This window comes from Thalia democratica, chromosome 2 (assembly GCF_965202585.1).
Source record: "Thalia democratica chromosome 2, ktThaDemo2.hap1.1, whole genome shotgun sequence".
Classification (NCBI taxonomy): Eukaryota; Metazoa; Chordata; class Thaliacea; order Salpida; family Salpidae; genus Thalia; species Thalia democratica.
The window spans coordinates 56,702,426-56,724,218 of NC_139166.1; the positions used below are offsets into that span (position 1 = coordinate 56,702,426).

The 21,793-nt window shown below is 25.5% G+C and overlaps 3 non-coding genes across 3 annotated transcripts; all 3 read left to right on the forward strand.

Annotated features, from left to right (window-relative positions):
* Positions 1 to 10,964: 10,964 nt before the first annotated feature.
* On the forward strand, positions 10,965 to 11,037 carry Trnaf-gaa (transfer RNA phenylalanine (anticodon GAA)). Its single transcript has one exon. It is a non-coding gene; the product is annotated as a tRNA-Phe (tRNA).
* Positions 11,038 to 12,362: 1,325 nt separating this feature from the next.
* Positions 12,363 to 12,434, forward strand: Trnae-uuc (transfer RNA glutamic acid (anticodon UUC)). The gene has a single exon. It is a non-coding gene; the product is annotated as a tRNA-Glu (tRNA).
* A 717-nt stretch (positions 12,435 to 13,151) lies between these two features.
* Positions 13,152 to 13,223, forward strand: Trnas-gga (transfer RNA serine (anticodon GGA)). Its single transcript has one exon. It is a non-coding gene; the product is annotated as a tRNA-Ser (tRNA).
* The last annotated feature ends 8,570 nt before the right edge of the window (positions 13,224 to 21,793 follow it).

A 21,793-nucleotide genomic window follows, 5' to 3' on the forward strand; every position in this document is an offset into this window, starting at 1 on the left:
CTATATTTGTAGTCTAACCTTCATTAATTTTTTTTCTAGTTTCAATAGCTTTACTGCTTTCATAACATTGTTTTTTTCTACAATTTGTTATACTGAAATGTTTTTTAAGAAATTCGTCAACAACATCAGTCTCAAAAATTTTAAATTAATCCCGAAACTAGTAACTTTTTACCTATGACTTGATGGTTTAGATTTGTTGTTTTCTTCAAAACTTTATACGACAACACGGTTCTACATAAGATAACATATTTATAACACTAGTTGTAGTGTTGCAATATACTGTGATGTGATAGTTGTAATGTTGCAATACACAGTGTTGTGATAGTTGTAGTGTTGCAATACACTGTTATTAGATAGTTGTAGTGTTGCAATATAGTGTGATGTGATAGTTGTATTGTTGCAATATACTGTGATATGATAGTTGTAGTGTTGCAATACACTATTATGCAATAGTTGTAGTGTTGCAATCTACTGTGATGTAATAGTTGAAGTGTTGCAACACACTGTGATGTGATAGTTGTAGTGTTGCAATACACTGTGATGTGATAGTTGTATCGTTGCAATACACTGTGATGCAATAGTTGTAGTGTTGCAATACACTGTGATGTGATAGTTGTAGTGTTGCATTACACTGTTATGCAATAGTTGTACTGTTGCAATCTACTGTGATGTAATAGTTGGAGTGTTGCAACACACTGTGATGCGATAGTTGTAGTGTTGCAATATACTGTAATGTGATAGTTAAAATGTAGCGATCTACTGTGATGTGGTAGTTGTATTTTGCTATCTAATAATGTGATAGTTGTATCGTTGCAATCTATTGTGATGTTATACCTGTAGTGTTGCGATCTATTTGATGTGATAATTGTATATTTGCAGTCTACTGTGAATAGCTCATATAATTTTGATTAAGTTTGGTATGCAACTCGATGACCGAGAGATCTTTTTGCGTATCCAGGTCATTGAACCAAAAAGTTTTGAGCGATTTCTTGTTTTTGTTCAATAAACCACTACTGTGATGTGATGATTGTAGTGCTGAAATCTACCGTGATGCTTAAAATATTTTCCATACATGCTCAATAACTGTTTTTAAACAACTTTAAATAACAAAGTTTAAATTTATAAGTGTTTTAAAAATTTTCAATGCATTTAACTTTAATTCACTCAATCAAAGTTAAAAATTGTTAATAGGTTGCGGCTTTCGGCTCTTTTTTTTACCTCTGTTTGATATTCAGTAACAAATGATTAAGAGCTAACTTTTTCGGAAAATATAAAACCAACACTTAAACGAGTTCGAAACTTTAGTATTATTTATATTTTATACTCTACAAATTTATAGGCTTAAATTATACTTCAAATGACACAATATATCATATATAAAACTAGTTGCTGTTAACATAATAGTATTGTTTTTCGTTTCGATTAATTTGAATGACGTTTTAGAATTATCTTGATAAATACAAAAGTATTTTAAGATGGTTTTTTAAGTAAATAGTAATATATTTTAAAAACTGATTTTTTTCTTAAACTTTACCTTTAAAAAATACAACTTTTAGAATACTATTTGAGTGAGGTTTCAGGAATATATCAGCAGTTTTGTATTCACAAAAGTGTTGTATAATTTTACACATCATAATTATCAAAAAAAAAAAGAAAAGACAATTGCTAAATTTCAAACTATTGTAAAAATTTTTTTTTTCACACATTCATCACAAGCATTTTTTGGTTGTTTTTAGCAGTTTTTTTGTTATTTAACTTTTAGTTGCGAGATATTTTCATTGAATATTTTATTAACTGTAATGTGGTCTACACAATAAAATATTTATAATCAGAAATTACGTGTTATTTCAGTGTAATCAAACAAAAGAGACAAAATGAATACGTAAATAATACGTATTTATCGACCCTGTACCATTACCAAATATATAGTGGTAAGTCCACGCATTCAGTTCCCGTGACAATACACAATGATATTTCTCAATATATTATACCCTTATACAAACTCTTATACAAACTTCGTTTGCTGAACGCAATAATTTTCTTAGTTCCTGTGAAAACAGGACCCTGACAACAATTTGAAAAAGTAGTAATATCTGCAAATATCAATTTGATAGGTTGTCAAATTACCCAGGTGTAAATATTAACACAAAAAAACACAACTTTTTTAGTAAACGAAATTTGTATACGTAAATTTAAACTTATAATTTTAATAATCTAGCCTGCTGTCTGCTAAATTTAAGTTTTAGTTCCAAAATTTCTATTAGTTATTTGTAAACAAGAGATAAGAAACAATACAGTTTTATATTTAATGTTCTTAAAATATAGCATTAACGTTGCTGTCGTTCATAAGAACTAATAATAACAAAGGTAAAAAAAAATATTCACATTGCTTCATCAATTACTAAAGGCTTTAAAAAATTTGTGCAATATGGTTATTTCTAATAGTAAAGTCGTTTTAAACCCTTGAAACTTTTTTCGCTTCAAAAGATTATTAGTTTAAATTTATATACATTTATGTCACACTTTATGTCACAAACTGTTAATGTCTGAATACTTTAAATTCGGAAAATATAACAAATGTTTCAATAAAATGTTCTAGATTTTTGTTTTTTGAAAATAAAAGAAGACTCTTTAAAACAACAAGTAATTAATTATTTTAAAAATACTGCCTTTAAATACTTCATTAATAATTTTTTGCGGTAATGTAAGTTTTATAACTAAAAACTTCTTTCGTTAAAATAAAAAAACTGTTTTGAATATAAAATAAATTGAACTATTAATTATTATTGTGTTTAAATATTTGATGTTTTATAATTTTATCTAGAAATTCAATTGTTAATAAGCTATTAAAACTATAAAATGTCTTTAAGTAAAAAGCCACTTTATAAAATGATATATTAAGCAAGAGTTAATTTTGTTGTTTTTAAAAACTTAAAAAGTCAGATAATATATTATTTATATTAATCACGAAAAACCGTATACTTTCAAAATCCACCTAAGTTCAAAATCCACCCGATTTTTTTTTCTTTATTTACTATTTTATTTTTTATGTTTTTTACTTTTTTTTCTTTTTTTTTCACTATCACTGTTGCCCTTACCTAACTAACCCTTACCCTCAATCGGTAAGCGGTTCTTGAATTTGACTGGGTGGATTTTGAACGCGGGTGGATTTTGAGCGTGTCCTCGGTAAACATCCATAACATAAAGTTTGATGAAACTAAAAAATGTCATTCGAGCCGGAGTCGAACCAGCTACCTATGGATTTCTAACAACATGCTACAGTCCACCGCTCTACCAACTGAGCTACTTGAACAAAAGTATGCTTTTAAAATTGAAGCGTTTTTGATTGATTTTATCAACTCACTAGTATGGCTTTATGCGCTTCTTCTGTTAAGTTAATATATGCGTACCAATTGAAGTCTTTAAAGTTTAAAAAATTTAAATACCAATTTACAAACAATAATTTGGAAATATATTTTTATAATAAATTTTAATGCGTACCAACTGAGCTATCGAAGGTTGTTATAGTAACCAGTATATTGCGTTTATAAAATTAATTTGCAGTATTTAGCTGCATTTGTGTATGTAAAAAAAATGGAAGTAAAGAACAAACTTAACTCAATAAACAAAATTTAAGTTTCATTTATTACTTTTAATTAAAAAGTAGTTATCTTTTTAAAGTACTTTAGTTATACTTAATTACAACTACTTTGTTTGAGTACTTGAATTATCTATATATTTAATATTTAAAAAGTGTTTGAAATAAAATATTTTATCAGTAAGTTTGTTTAATTTTGTACATTGTATGTGTTGTATTAATTCAAAAAAAAAGTTATTTTCACAAATAAAATACAGTTGTTTTCCTATTTTTTCGTAATAATCTACTGTAGTAAAATAGTTTTTATTTACTTTAAATTAACACTAAATAACAATTATTGTTTTTTCTATATAATAAAATAATTAACGTATAACTTTACAATTTTTTTTAAGAATCTTGTAATCACTGAGAATAATATAAAATTGTATTAGCTTGTTTACATGTGATTCAAGTTGTAATTGTAACCTATCATAATTCTTAATTCTAAGTTTTTGCACAATTTTATTTGTCAACAAATAAATAAGCATTACAGTAACCTCTCACATCTTTACGCACTCGTGACGTTACGCACTCTCATTTAGTTACGCATTTTAGAATTCTAAAAATTTCAAAAAATAAAATTTTCTATTATTTTCAATATTGCACAAACTAGGTTTATTATATATTTTTTATTTAAAATATGTTTTTAAATGCTAACTCACCTATCTATATCTTAAGACTAATTGAGAGACATTTAGTTATACATCAGTATATCATAAACTTTGTTAACAATAAGAGATTAAATTAAAATTCTGAAAGAAATACTGAAAGTATAATGAAATAATAAGAGTTTAAAACACAAATAAATAATACAGCATTCTTGCCCTATATATGAATAATTATCTAAAAAAGAAATCTAATGAAACTTCCTAGCAAAAAATAGCAGTGATACTTAATAAATATAGAGCTTACAATTAACAAAATTCTCAATTTTATTTAATTTAGTAAGCATATCACTAGTTAGAAGAACAAAGTATAAATGTTAAGTATAAAATAAGTCACATATAGATAAAGATAAAATATTAATATTAAGAATAGTAAAAATTTTCTACAAGTATTATTATTTTATATAAAGTTAAATCCAGTTTTTTAGTATATGTATAGTTTTAAATTTTGTTTTCATGTTTATAAACAAAGTAAACAAATTGTTAAAAGTGGGAAAGTTTCCAGTCTGCTTTTAACTAGAAGCAATATCAAAAAACAGCCATTATAGTAAGTACATTTGGTACCTCTCGTATCTTTACGATATCTCGTATCTTTACGCGTTTTTTCTGTGGACACAATGTGCGTAAATAAGCGAGAGGTTACTGTATTTGTTTTTTAAATATAAATTTAAAAATTGTAAGAAAAAATATGTTGTAGAAAAATTCTAAAACTTATATACAACAATAACTTTTAATTTAGATTTTAAAAAACAAACTTAATAAAAACTACCATAAAAATGTAGGAAAATAATAGTTAATAATTAATCTGTACCTAATAATAAAAATTTTTTAACTATATTTTGATTAATTAACATTAAATGTTTAACCTTTTTTAAACTTTTTATGTATGGAATGTAACTAGTAATGTATTTTTATTAAAGTATATATGTATGTATTTAAACATTCTTATATATACTTAGATATCTTTGTCTATTAAACAGCTCTTAATTAATATTTCAAAGCATTTGATAAATTAAAAGTTTTCAAAACATTTTTCAATTTATTACATAGAGATAATTTTTTAATTTACTATTAAAGGTAGGTATTAAAAAAAACAAAATGACTATCGTGCATTAAAAACTATTGAAACAATTCAAGTAGGCATAACTATTAACAAAATTAAAGTTGTTAAACATAAGTGGTTTTATAAAGATTTTGCAAATATTTAAAAAAGTATTTATAAATTTTTTATCTTATCTATTTCAAACTTAATTTTGTTGAGAATTTAATAGTTATTTCGAAATAATATTATAAGTACTTAAATTAAAAAATAACTTTATATAAAGTATGTGTTTTGTCATAAAAACTTTAATCATTTTTCATTAAACTTGTAAAAGACTAGTTTTGTATATTTGTACTATAGGTTCGATTGTTAGAGGATTTTTTTTTACTCCCTAGAAGTGGAACAATTTTTTTTTAATTAATCAGTCAACTAAGTTCTGCTTAAAGGTTTACACTAACTTTTATGTATATATTGTGTTACAGTTTTTCAATTATACAATAAACCACATTTTTTACATATGTTTCATACTAATAATTCTATTCCATATAATCGTCAGAAATACTTTATTTTGTTTGAAATGTTTTACAGAATTTTGGGAATTTGAAAATATTGTAAGTTTGTGACATATTAATGATGGTTAAAATTCTTTTACAATAAGTTAATTATTACAGTAAGTAAGTACATAATGTTCACCTTTTACACAAATATATTTGTTCAAACATATCTAAAATGTTGTTCTAAATCAGGGTTTCCCAAAGTGGGCGATATCGCCCCCCTGGGGGCAATTTTAACAAATCGGGGGGCGATAATTAGTAAGGGAGCGAAAGGGTGGGCAATAACTAGTAAGGGGGCGAAAAGGGGGCGATTTTAAAATTTTGGACAGTCATAAAATTTTTACTTTTTGTCTAGCTATTTTACTAATTTTAGCTTGCTATTTTACTAATTTTAACTTGCTTAAATATTTGACCTTAAGGTAAAACTTAAACAAAAAAGTTTATTTTGTTTATGTAAAATATAGAGAAAAAGATCAAGTACTTATGACTCCTACTTTTAATTAAATTACATATTTTCATTCATATATTTCTTAAAACAGTTACACAGATCAGAGACGATCGGAATCCCTCTCACCATTTTATAACCTGACATATATGTTATTTGAAATCATAAATGGTTTGTAAAAATCTATGTGATCTATTATTAACTATCACTTCAAGATATTTCCAATTTTTTTTTGAAAAGTCAGACTAAGAAAAAATCTTTACGGGGTTGCCAATTTACCTTGAAACCCGGAAAAACCTGGATTTTGACAATTTAGGCAAAAATAAACCTAAAAAATCTAAAGTTTTTAACAGTGTGAACATATTAAGTAGTAAAGTTTCGATTTGACACAAAAAAGCTATTATATAGATAAAAATATGGACTTCTTCGAAGCAGATCTTTTTGGACTAAACGACTTACAATTATTCTTCTCAGACTTACAAACTGACGTTGAACTGAAAGTAAATTTTTCCAAAGAACGATATGAATGCTTTTGGACTCAACAAAAACTAAAGCAAAAGTATCAAATCATTTGAAAAAATTTAGATTGTTGTTTATAGTTTTTCCTTTTAGCTATGTTGTTGAGAAAGCTTTCAGTTCAGTTATCAACATCTTGAGCAAAAGATCTAATATAAATGTTTGTAAAGGAGGCTTTATTTTAAAAATTAAGAATTAGATTAGAAAAACTTGCAGGCAGTCATAAACCTCACCCTTTACATTATATTAGACTTCAGTAGCAGACATTATTTTATGAAAGTTTTTTTATTTTATTTGATCTTTTAAAACACATCTTTTTTAACCTGGTTTGTAATGTATTTAAGTAGTCTTTTTATAATAAAAAGTTTATTAGATTATTTATTCTACAACAGGTATGCATAAATTAATTACGGTAGATTTCTTCTTAAGTTCGCACTTTTTACCCAAAAAAAAGTGCAAGTTTATATTATTTTAATTTAAATTAAATAAAGTCTATTACTAACTAAGTATCGATAAAACAAATAATACATAATATTAATTGCTTATATAGATTTAGTTTTTTCAATGAATGTTTGTTTTATTTTTTAGTTTATTTCATGTGTATTCATAATGTTATTGCATATGACATATTTAAACTTTTCATTTTGTAAAAAAAAGTAATAATTTTTTAGTTTGCACTTTTTAGTTTTGTTTAAAGTAGTGATGTACCGGACTCACTATCCGGGTCCGGGTCCGGCCGGATATTGCCATTTTTGTCTGATATCCGGATCCGGCCGGATTCTAATTTGAAAAAAAAGTCCGGATCCGGTTCCGGCCGGACTCTAATTTGAAAAAAAAGTCCGGATCCGGTTCCGGCCGGATTCTAATTTGAAAAAAAAGTCCGGATCCGGTTCCGGCCGGATCCTAACAAAGATCCGGCCGGACCCGGATCTAGTTAGTAAAAAAGAGCATACTGAAAAGTATTTTTTCAAAAACAAACCCTGTGTAAATTAATAATAGTCATTTTCGTCAGTTAAAATTAAACACCTACCGTGATTGACTCATTTTGTACACGTGACTAATTTACATTTGTTTACATTTAAACTATAAAATAAACATTTCATGAAATGCAACTCTTTACATATGTTGTAAAATTGAAAACTTTGGAATGAATACTTGCATTATTTATTGTTTAAAGTTGAGCTCAGAGAATATTTAGAGTTAAAACGGTTGAATGTACGAGCCAATGAGAATCATAATACGAAATGTTTCAAACTAAATACTGATTCAACAAAACATCAGAACAAGACAGGCAGTTTATATGTAAGCAGTTAGTTAGTTTGGTTAGTAGCTTGAAGCAACAAAATATCTTGAACATTTTTGTGAAAACTTACTGCAAATAGTGCTTTGTTTTAAAAGTGAATATTTCAACAGGTGTTTAATTGTTTAAATATTTAAGCCAGGTTTATAGTTTAATTTTACAGTTTCTTGTTTACTAAAAATTTTATTTAATTTTTAGATTTTTGTTTTAAGTCTTTTGATATCGAGTTAAATAGCTTCCAGTTTTTAAAGTGTTACCAAAGTAATTGGTAATTTTGTATCTGCTAGTATTTCTTGTTGTGGTTTATATAAAAGATTCATCACTCAAAACTGTCGTGTCTGATTATAGAAAGTAGTCTCAGTTAGAATTTAGTATTTGTTAGATATTAAATAAATAAGGTAGGATTTAATTATGATGGGTAGTACTAATAAGTTAAGTGTACCATAATCAGTCCACAACTTTACTACCAAATTGTCAACCTTTGCTAGCTGTTCTTCTTATTATTAGATTAAAGTTCTTTTTTTTCAGTTTTTAAAAACCTCGTTCTGACTCAGGCTAGTTTATTCTAGTGATGTACCGGACTCACTATCCGGGTCCGGCCGGATATTGCCATTTTTGTCTGATATCCGGATCCGGCCGGATTCTAATTTGAAAAAAAAAGTCCGGATCCGGTTCCGGCCGGACTCTAATTTGAAAAAAATGTCCGGATCCGGTTCCGGCCGGATTCGAATTTGAAAAAAAAGTCCGGATCCGGTTCCGGCCGGATTCTAATTTGAAAAAAAAGTCCGGATCCGGGTCCGGTACATCACTAGTTTAAAGTGCGAACTCAAGGGGAAGTCTACTGTTTTTATTAAATGGTGTATGTTTTAAATATGTTAATAGTTTCATTTTGACCTGGTTAGTTTTGTAGTTTATATTTGTCGTTTTACATTCACTAAAAGTTTTATAGTATAGTGATTAAAGTATTTATTAGATAGAAATTAATTTGACTTGATTTTTTATTACTTGTTAAATCTGTATAAATAAAAAACTCTTGATAACTATTAAACGTTTTATTTCAAAACTTTTTTTTTGGTTTTAAAAGAGTATAGATTTGAGGTCTCTATTTGAAATTACTTCAAATTTTTCATTTAAAAGATTCTTAAACTCAATTTTATTTTCTAACTTTTTATTATTGTTAAAAAATCTATATATTAAGGAATTTTAAACTATTAATACAACTGTTTTTTGTTTTATCTTAATTTTTAATATATTTTCAATTAGAATGTGTTGTTTATTTTAATAGTTCAACACTAGCTTTTGGTTTTTAACTATTTTCTTCTGGTAAGTTATTATAAGCTAATAACTAAATAAAAAATAAATTTAAACAGTATTAAATAAGCCATCAAAAAGACTGCTACAGTTACAAAACAAAATTTTAATCTAATTAAAATATTTTTTTAATTGATTACTTTCTGTTCACAGAATTAAATGTAAAACAATTGATTTTTTTTTGAATTTAAATTAAAAAAAAAAGTTAAAATTAAGGTTTAGTTTCCCAAAGATTATTCCAAGTCAAATACTAATTAATGGTATTCCACTACAAAACATGTAGTTTAAAAAGTTTAAAATTAAATTTATAACTTTATAACTAACTTGCTTATAATATATCTTAGCATTGAAATTAATTATTTTACTGAATCAACTGTAGCTGTTGATGTAACTGCTTTTCATGTGAGATAATCAACCAGTCGGTCAAACTTCCTCAAACTAGATCAGAAATTATGTTTTAATATTTATGTTATTATGTGTAAAATAAATTTTTCATTCTAATATAGTTTTTTAATCTCTGGTATAGTAATTTTAGAATATGCCTATTTATAAAATAATTTAAGTATTTTGTGCGGCTTAATTAAGTTACTTAGTATCAACTTCTAAATGTCTGAAACTCGTTATATGAGAGATTGATATAAAGTCAGGTTTCAGTTGAGATTTCAGATGGGTAACGTACGGTTAAGATTCAGTCAAATTTTCGACCCGCTAAGTAACTTGAAAACTACTTGTGCAAAATAAACAAAGTTTAATTTTTTGAAACTAAACATTTGAAATACACTTTCAATTTGGGTTTCAGTTCACAATAGTATTTTCTAGATCACAATAATACTAAATCATTTAATTACAGTTTTGCTCGAGTTTTTATTTTTCTTATATGTTATTGTTTTAAATTATGCAGCCCGCAATTACATTTTTTTAACGAGTTGAAACTAGAAAATATTTTTTAGTAAATATAAATTGTTGACTACAAAAGTTGTCCACCAATAAGCTAAACGTTTCATGAGTAAAGTCTAACATGATTTAATAAAACTTAACCTGATTTATTAAAGTCAAAAATTTTTAGTAAAGTGAAAATAATTTAGTTAAATTTAATGTGATTTAGTTAAGTCAAGTTTGATTTAATAAAGTCAAACATGATTTAATAAAACTTAACCTGATTTATTAAAGTCAAAAATTTTTAGTAAAGTGAAAATGACTTTTTAAAGTCAGACACGATTAAGTAAAGTCATACATTATTTAGTTTAAACATTATTAGGTTCTGATTTAGTTATTAAAACATTTTCTAGTATATTAAGATAGTTTAGTAACGTTGAACAAAATTTGTTCCTACTCTACTTATGCTTTGATAATAAACAAGTTTTCTGCAAATAATTTAGTTTATGTAAAGCAAATGCTTTTCATGGGTGAATTTAAATTTTGAAAATATTGATGTTATTCAGCATTTGAATTCGTATGATATATATAAACGCTACAAAATATCACTAGACACAAGCCTCGATAGCTCAGTCGGGAGAGCGTCAGACTGAAGATCTGAAGGTCCCTGGTTCAATCCCGGGTCGAGGCATGGTTTTTACCGATTTAAACTTTACTTATCATTGGTTAATTTTAATGTAACTTTAATTTATATAGTGATTTATTTAACGTACTTGTTTTGTTTCTTAACGTACATATTTTTTAAACATTATGTATTTGTGCTTTTTTATGATTTATGTTAAAATGATTGTGCTTTAACACTATAATCCCCAAGGCCTGAGTTAGGGGAATACTTTTACTACTTAAATAAAAACTAAATGCTAAATATAAGGAGTTATAAACTTAATAATACCATATATCTTATTTCAAAAGTCCAGAACACCTTAGTAACAACTATCTTAAACACTTAGTATGTATAAGTATCAGAGTGATTAGTTATTATGTACTGCTAAATATATATAGCAGAAGTAACAATTTTGCCAACAAAGTTTGTTCAAAGAAAAGCAATCGAATTAACTCACTAAAGAAGCAACTGAAAAACATAACAGTAACAAGAAAACAATAATACTCTCTGGCGCTAATGTGTGTGTGGCAAGAATATAGGCAAAAAATAACAAAAGTACTTTGTTGAAGCATAAGTTATTCAAGTAAGTTTTAGATAGTTGTAAATTACATTTGTTTATTATATCAAGCTAAGTTTTACTAAGTTTGAAATAAATTTATCATAAATTGTAAGTTTTAAGAAAAGTGAAAAAAGAAATTAAAAGTTGTTGAGTTAGAATTTAAAATGTTTAAGCGACTTTAAAAGTAGAAAAAGCTTAAATATTGTACAACTTTTTCTGTATGTTGTTTGAACAGATCAAAAAAGAAAATATCTTTATAATAATCTTTCCGAATAATGACTCACTTTAAAAGCAGAAAATTTGTAATTATTTTATTTAAAGTAAGAGGGAATTAACATTTCTTTTCTTGAAAAGTATAAAGTAAAGTGTGTAAGTACTTATACAAATAAACTGCAATGCGCTTTAGTAAGACTTTAAAACATATATGTATACAAAAATGTTAGGAATAAAATATTTATTTAATTTTTAAAAATTTTAAACGAAAAAATTTGTCATTTAACTTTTTATAAGTTGATGTTTCATTAATTTACAAAACTAATCTAAGTTAAATTAACAACATAAAATAAATAACTTACTGTTTAAAAAAAACATTTTGATTGTTATGAGAACTTACAAATATTTAGAAATGTTTTAAAACTTAACATCATCAAGTAATTTGAAATATATTGATATAGCACTAACGTTTCAAGTAATAAAGCCTACAGAAGTTTAAGTTACATAAACGTGCTTTAACTGTTACGTCATAACGTTTACTTATACGTTTATAAATGCATAATAAATGATGTCAGCGTAGTCCTACATGGTCTAGTGGTTAGGATTCCTGGCTTTCACCCAGGCGGCCCGGGTTCGATTCCCGGTGTAGGAACATTTTGTTTTGAAAGAAAATTAGAAGTTGGTTTTTAAGCGGTATAATAAATTTCGATTATAAACTACACAAATCTATGAACACTTTAATTTAATTTTTTGTATTTGAAACACATGAAATTAAATAAATTAACAAATTAAAAAGCTGGATTAAACGTTGACTTTAATCACATTTCAATTAAAAAAGTTTAAAAAAAGTTCTATTAAAGTTTTAAATATATACAACATAAAGTAAACTTAATTAAACTAATTAGTAAGTAAGCATTAATGAAAAAAAGATATAGTGCTAAAGTAGTGTTCGATACTTTAGTTGTTTAAGTTATTAGAAAAATAAATAATAAATCAATAAATCTAAAACGTATACAAAAAAGTGATTATGTTTGTTTTAGTATTATAAACTACATTAAAGTTACTACCTTTTAAATTGTTATTTATTTATTGTTGTAAAAAAAAATGAAAAAGTATTTTAAAATAGTGTTTAAATAACTGAAACTAAAAATAAAGTTTACATTTTTTTGTTAAACATTATTTTTTTTTAGTGAAGGTAAAATGGTTTAAAAAGTATTAGTTATAATTAGCCGTAAAGATTTAAAAACTATTGTAAAAGGATTATTCAATTACAAAGAAAATAAGTCGAATTCAATCATTTGTTAACAATTTTGTTTTAGGCAACGCTGATAAGCTGTTTATATTCTGTTTTGCATCGTACTAGACGTATGGGGATATAGCTCAGTGGTAGAGCAATCGACTGGAGATCGATAGGTCCTTGGTTCAAATCCGAGTGTCCCCTCTTTTTCCAAATAAAACAAACAGTTTTCTTGATGTCGAATAATTATGCTTGATGCCCAATGATGTCACTTATTCTCGAGTGGTGACCTTTGCAAGGCATGAGTTTTAACTTTTGCTCGTCGTCACTTTGAACGTATTCCAACCTTACACTGACTTTAACCTCTTGCAAGTGCGAAAATAACACTTTGTGCAAAAGTGACTCTCGTGCAAAAGTGACACTTGTGCAAAAGTGACGGTTCCCTGAACAGTTATGCTTGATGTTGATTATTTGTGCCGTAGTTGACTATGGTGCTTGGTAGTTGTAATCTTTTTTCTTGATGTCAAATATTTTTGCATATTGTTGAACAAACTTACTTAATGTCGAATAATTGTGTTTTATGCTTATTAATTTTGCTCGATGCTTAGTAACTTTGCTTGATACAAAGTCTTTTTGTCAGATGATGAATAGTTTTGCTTGATTCTTAATAATTTTGCTAAATTTTTTATAACTTTGACAAATGCTAAATAGTTTTGCTTAATGCTTAATAACTTTGATTGATGCTTTAAAGTTCTGGTTGATGCTGAATAATTTTCCATGATATCAAACAGTTTTGTTGATGTCGAATAGATTTTCTTGGTACTTCATAATATTGCTTGATGCTGAATAGTTTTCTACTCTGTCAAATAGTTTTGCATAATAATGATTAGTTATGCTTGATGTTTAGTAACTTTACTTGATGCTTAGTACTTGTAATTGATGTTGAATAATACTAAATATATATTTTATAACCTTGATTGAGGGTTTTACAACTATCCTTTATTAAAGAAATTGTTTGTACTAGTTAAATTTTCTCATATTATAAGTGGAAGGAAGGTAAACAAATAATACAACCGTTGTCACGTAACATTAAATAGTTTCAATTATATACGCATGATATTATATGGTGGTGTAATGGTCATCAAACTAGACCAGGGTTTCCCAAAGTGGGCGATATCGCCCCCCTGGGGGCGATTTTAGTAAGTCGGGGTGCGATAATTAGTAAGGGGGCGAAAGGGTGGGCGATAACTAGTAAGGGGGCGAAAAGGGGGCGATTTTGAAATTTTGGGCTGTCATAAAATTTTTAATTTTTAAATTGCTATTTTACTAATTTTAGCTTGCTATTAAATACTTGACCCTGAGATAAAATTTAAACCGAAAAACTTTATTTTATTTATGTAAAATATAGAGACAAAAATCAAGTGCTTATGACTCCTACTTTCAAGTAAATTACATATTTTCATTCATGTATTTTCTTATTTAACAATTACATATATCATAGACGATCGGAATCCCTCTCATCATTTTATAACCTGACATATATGTTTTTGGGATCATAAATCGTTCATAAAAATCAATGTTATATATTATTAAGTTTCTAGGTAAATTGGCAACCTTGTATAACTTTATTTCTTATTCTAACTTAGTGACTTTTCAAAAAACAATTGGAAATATCATGAGGTGATAGTTATATTACCTCATGATATTTCCAATTGTATTTTGAAAAGTGACTGACCTTGAGCTAAAAGTGAATTTTTTCAAAGAACGAAATAAAAGCTTTTGGACTCAACAAAAACTAAGGCAAAAGTATCCAATCATTTGAGAGGAATATAGATTGTTGTTTATAGTTTTTCCTTCTAGCTTTGTTATTGAGAAAGCTTTCAGATCAGTTATCAACATCTTGAGCAAGAGATCTAATCTAGATATTTGTAAAGGAGGCTTTTTATTACTGATTAAGAATCAGATAAGAAAAACTTGCAAGCAGTCATGAACCTCATCCTGCACATTATATTAGACTTCAGTAGCAGACATTATTTTATGAAATTTTTTTGTTTTATTTAATCTTTCAACATACTTTTTATTTAACCTGGTTTGTATTGTATTTAAGTAGTCTTTTTATAATAAAATTTTATTAAGTTATTTATTCTACAACAGATTTGCATTATGCCTAATAAATATTAATTACGGTAGACTTCCTCTTGAGTTCGCACTTTTTACCCAAAAAAAAAGTTCAAATTTATATTTTCTAAAATTTAACTTAAATAAAGTCTATTACTAACTAAGTATTAATAAAACAAAAAACACATAACATTTAATATCTTATATAGATCTATTTTTAAATGAATGTTTGTTTTATGTTTTAGTTGATTTTATGTTTATGCATAACGTTATTGCATATAATATATTTAAATTTATCATTTTGTAAAAAAAAAGGTAATAACTTTTGAGTTTGCACATTTTGATTTCGTTCAAAGTGCCAACTCAAGCGGAATTCTTCTGTATTTATTAAATCATTTATGTTTTAAATTTGATATTAGTTTTATTTTGACCTGGTTAATTTTGTAGTTTATATTTGTCGTTTTACATTACATTAAAAGTTTTTATAGCATAGTGATTAAAGTGTTTGTTTGATTTTTTTTTGTTATTACTTGTTTAATCTGTATAAATAAATAAATCTTGATGACCATTAAAGTTTTTATTTTAAGTTTTTTTTTTGGTTTTAAAAGAGTATAGATTTGAGGTCTCTATTTGAAATTACTTCAAATTTTTCATTTAAAAGATTTTTAAACTCAATTTTATTTTCTAACTTGATTTATTATCGTTAAAAAACCCATACATTAAGGAATTTTAAATTATTAATACAAATGTTTTTTGTTTTATCTTAATTTTTAATATATTAGCAATTAGAATGTGTTTTTTATTTTAATAGTTCAACACTAGCTTTTAGTTTTTCACTATTTTCTTCTGGTAAATTATCATAGGCTAATGACTAAAAAAAAAAATTAAAGCAGTATTAAATAAGCCATTAAAAAGACTGCTGCAGTTACAAAACAAGACTTTAAGCTAATTAAAAGAATTTTTAAATCGATTGCTTTCTGTTCACAGAATTAACTGTAAAACTTTTGATTTTTTTTTGAATATATATAAAAAAAAATAAAATGTAAAAATTAAGGTTTAGTTTCCTAAAGGTTATTCCAAGTCAAATACTATTTAATGGTATTCTATTACAAAACATGTAGTTTAAAAAGTTTAAAATTAAGTTTTTTACTTTACAAGTAACTTTCTTATAATATATCTTAGCATTAAAATTAATAACTTTACTTCATTAACTGAAGCTGTTGATGAAACCACTTTTCATGTGAGATAATCAACCAGTCGGTCAAACTTTCTCAAACTAGATCATAAATTATGTTTTATTATTTATTTTATTATGAGTAATATAAACTGTTCATTTTTTATAGTTTTTTAATCTCTGGAATAGTAATTTTAGAATATGCCTATTTATAAAATAATTTTAGTATTTTGTGCGGCTTAAACAAGTTACTTAGTATTAACTTCTAAATGTCCGAAATTCGTTATATGAGAGATTATTATAATGTCAGGTTTAAATTAAGATTTCAGATGGGTAACGTACGGTTAAGATCCAGTCAAATATCGACATGCTAAGTAACTTGGAAACTTATTGTGCAAAAGAATCAAAATTTAGTTTTTTGATACTTAATATTTTGAAATACACTTTCAATTTGGTTTTCAGTTCATAATAGTATTTCCTAGATCAGAATAATACTAAATCATTTTATTACAATTTTGCTCGAGTTTTTTTATTTTCTTATATGTTATTTTTCAAATTATGCAGCCCGCAATTACATTTTTTAAACGAGTTGAAACTAGAAAAGATTTTTTAGTATATATGAATTGCTGACTACAAAAGTTGTCCACCACTACCCTAAAAGTTTCATTAGTTTCAAAACAGTTCATATTTAAACAAGATTAATTACAGATTACACAAGGCTTTTTAGTAATTAAGTATTTTAATACACTTAACTGGGTTTATAAGAAAACAAATGTAACTTATTTTCTCAAGCCCTGTAAATTACTTTGAACACAGCCCAAAAGTGCGTGCATAAGAAGTACCAGACTAAATTACATTTCGAACACAACTTTTTCGGCTCAAAAGTTTCTACTCAAGAGAAAAACTACTTTGTAAAATCGTTGGGGGGCGATTATTTTTCGAATTTCTGAAAAAGGGGCGATTTAGAAAATGAGTTTGGGAAACCCTGAACTAGACTTTGAATCCAGTACTCCGAGTTCTAGTCTCGGCAGGACTTATTTTTGTTGCAATATTAAATTGTTATCTCTTTACTATATACTTTTTTTAGTTTTATAATTTACTACAATTTTTGATGCAAAATATTAAACTTTATAGTATCAAATTTTAAGATAAGTAAAGTTTTTTTTATAAACCAACGTTTATATTTTTAACAACAAAGTGATTTTAATGTTAAACTAAGGTATTGCTTAATTTCTTCATGAACACCTTTAACTTATTTCATAAAAAAATGTTTGAATAATAACCTATTAGTTAGCATAAGAATTTATTTATTAAATTATAAATTATTTACCTGTTAGTTGTTGTACAAAATATAGTCTAAGAGTTTTTGGTTATATTATTAAAATTAATTCTTTATTCGTAAGTAGAAGAAAATAATCAATTAAAAAAAAAAACAATGCATAGGCAAATATAACTACTTTATAAAAAATTGCAATTGTATACTTAATTTATTTTCTGAAAAAATATTTAAAAGAAGCCTGACAGGGACTTGAACCCCTCACCGTTGGATTAAAAGTCCAACGCTCTACCGACTGAGCTAGCCACGCTCATGCTATCAATGAAGTTGTAGCGTTTATAAATAAAACCGTCATACATTGTGACGTAACTATTTAAACTTTGAGACGTAGTTATTGAACCTAATGTTGCAAGGGTCGGTCTTTTTACGGTAGGACTTTTTATGAGTACTATTTTATGGGCACTATTTTATGTGTAGAATTGCTGCATACAATTTTTGATGTGATGTCATCAAAATTATGTTTAGTATTTAGATGTTGCTGCAATTAAATGAAAAATAAATTACTGTCCAGGCCTTATATAAATATTATGGATAGTTTTTGTAGTTATAAGTTTATAAACAAACAAATAAAATATAACTTGAATAAACATAAACCAATAATATGATTTATTTTTACATTTATTTGAGTTATATTTTTTAAACTGACAGAAGTAGTGGCTAGACTTATAAAAGATTATGGATATTTTTTCATTTAAGATTTAATAAAGAAAAAAAACTTGAATACACTTAAACCAATTGTTTGATATAAAGTTTTATTTATGTAACTTATATTTTTTATACTAACAGAAGTAATGGCTAGTCATATAATAAGTAATTTTGTTTTTTTTTTTATTTAAGATTTAATAAACAAAATTTATAAATTAAACTTGAACACACATAAACTGTTTGATTTAAATCTAAAATTGTTTGATTTATAGTTGTATATACGTAATTTGTATTTAGTAAACTTATAGAGTAGAGGTTCGACCTTATGTGTACTACTTTATGGGCACTATTTTATGTGTAGAATTGCTTCAATCAATTATGCCCATAATTTGATTTGATTTCATTCAAATTATGGGTAGTATTGAGATGTAGCTGCAATTAAGTTGCTGAAATTAAATGAAAAATAAAATACTGTCTAGAATCTAGATCTTATATAAATATTATGGATAGTTTTTGTAGTTTTAAGTTCATAAAAAAACAAATAAAATATAACTTGAATAAACATAAACCAATAGTATGATTTATTTTTACATTTATTTGAGTTATATTTTTTAAACTGACAGAAGTAGTGGCTAGACTTATAAAAGATTATGGGTAGATTTTTTTAAGAAATTTTTAATAAAGAAAAAAAAAACTTGAACACACATAAACCAATTGTTTGATTTATAATTGTATATATGTGATTTATATTTAGTAAACTTATAAAAGTAGTGGTTTGCTCTTATGTGTACTATTTTATGGGCACTATTTTATGTGTAGAATTGCTTCAATCAATTATATTCAATGGGTAGTATTTAGATGTTGCTACAACTAGATGAAAAATAAAATACTTTCTAAGCCTTATATAAATATTATGGATAGTTTTTGTAGTTTTAAATTTATAAACAAACAAATAAAAAGTAACTTGAATACACATAAACCAATAGTTTGATTTATTTGTACATTTATTTAAATTGTATTTTGTAAACTAACATAAGTAGTGGATAGACTTATTAAAAGATTATGGATAGTTTTTTTATGTAATATTTAATAAAAAAAGCTTGAATACACTTAAATCAATTGTTTGATTTAAAAGTAGACAGTATCTTATTTTTACTTAATTGCAGCAACATCTAAATACTACCCATAATTTAAATGAAACCACATAAGTTAATTGAAGCAATTCTACACATAAAAGAGTGCCCATAAAATAGTACACATAAGGCCAAACCACTACTTCTATAAGTTTACTAAATGTAAATTACATATATACAACTATAAATTAAACAATTGGTTTATGTGTGTTAAATTTAAATTTTGTTTATAAAATCTTAAATAAAGAAATATCCAAAATATTTATAATATGCCAAGCCATTACTTCTGGTAGTATAAAAAATATAAATTATATAAATATACTATTAAATCAAATAATTGGTTTAAGTGTAATCAAGCTTTTTTTTTCTTTATTAAATCTTTAAAAAAAATTATCCATAATCTTTTAATAAGTCTAGCCACTACTTCTGTTAGTTTACAAAATACAATTTAAATAATTGTACAACTAAATCAAACTATTGGTTTATGTGTATTCAAGTTTTTTTTTTTTGTTTGTTTATAAATTTAAAACTACAAAAACTATCCATAATATTTATATAAGGTCAGGACTGTATTTTATTTTTATTTAATTACAGCAACATCTAAATACTACCCATAATTTAAATGAAGTCATATAAAACTATGGTCATAATTGATTGAAGCAGTTCTACACATAAAATAGTGCCCATAAAATAGTACACATAAGAGTAAACCACTACTTTTATAAGTTTACTAAATATAAATTACATATATAAAACTACAAATCTAACACTTGGTTTATGTGTGTGCAATTTTTATTTTTTTATTTTGTTTATAAAATCTTAAACAATTTTTTTTTTCAAAATATTTATAATATGCCAAGCCATTACTTCTGTTAGTATAAAAAATATAAGTTACATAAATATAATTTTATATCAAACAATTGGTTTAAGTGTATTCAAGTTTTTTTTCTTTATTAAATCTTAAATGAAAAAAATATCCATTATCTTTTAATAAGTTTAGCCTATACTTCTGTTAGTTTACAAAATATAATTTAAATAAATGTACAAATAAATCAAACTATTGGTTTATGTGTATTCAAGTTATTTTTTATTTGTTTGTTTATAAATTTCAAACTTCAAAAACTATCTATAATATTTATATAAGGCCTGGACAGTAATTTATTTTTCATTTAATTGCAGCAACTTAATTGCAGCAACATCTAAATACTACACATAATTTTGATGACATCACATCAAAAATTGAATGCAGCAATTCTACACATAAAATAGTGCCCATAAAATAGTACACATAAAAAGACCTACCCGTCTTTTTATGATTTAAAAATGACTTAAAACGATTAAGAAATAAAACTGTACAAAAAAGTTTAGAAAATATACGTAGTATGACTTTAAAAATCAAATTGTTCAAAAAAGTTGAAAAAATACGTCACGTCGACATAAAATTGTACAATAAAAGTGTTTTTGATGACGTCATTAAAATATAAAAATTGAACAACTTTGCAGATTTTTGCAAAAATAAACTGCTGCAACTAGGACACCCATAAAAGGATACCCATAAAAGACCTACCGATGTTGCAACAATACAAAATACTTTTTAAATTATTCTTTCAAGCTGTTACAAATTACTGGTATTACAACACTGTTGTAATCTTTGAGTTAAGAATTGTAGCACTACTATTACAATATTACTAAAGTTGCATACACCAAAGCAAGTGTTTTCAGTTTAATTGTTTAACACTTAGTTTATGACAAAAAATCAAAAATTTGTTTACGTATTTTACTCTGACTAGTTAAGCAATCAGAAAGAGTTTTTTTTAATATTTATAATAATTTAATTATCTTTAAAAGTTTTAGATAAATTCGGAGTACTATAAATACTCGGTGTATTATAAGCATAACATAAAAGTTTCAATACATGAATAATTAATTCAAAGAAATGATTTAATATGTTCAAATTCAAAAGCACGATATGCAATTTAATTAGAACAAAAAAAAATTGTTTACTAAACCAAAGGTCCTATCGAGACTTGAACTTGGATCACAGTCCTTTGTGCTAACCATTACACCATAGGACCACACGATAGACACACATTTTTTGTGATTATATAGCTACAAATGCTATTATACAAGACACGACTTCTTTAAGTTTGTTGTTCACCTTATTAATGGAAATAAAAATTATTGCTTTAACTACAACTATGTTTGTAGTTTTAAAAACAACGCTTGTTAAAAATTAGATTTAAGGATTTGGGATTGCTTTATAAATTACATTTGCGTTTAGTCACGGTTATATAGTTTTTTAGTTAGTGTAACGACAAAAAAAAATAAGTGTAAAATATATATGATACGAAGCTTATTTACTTTTTGA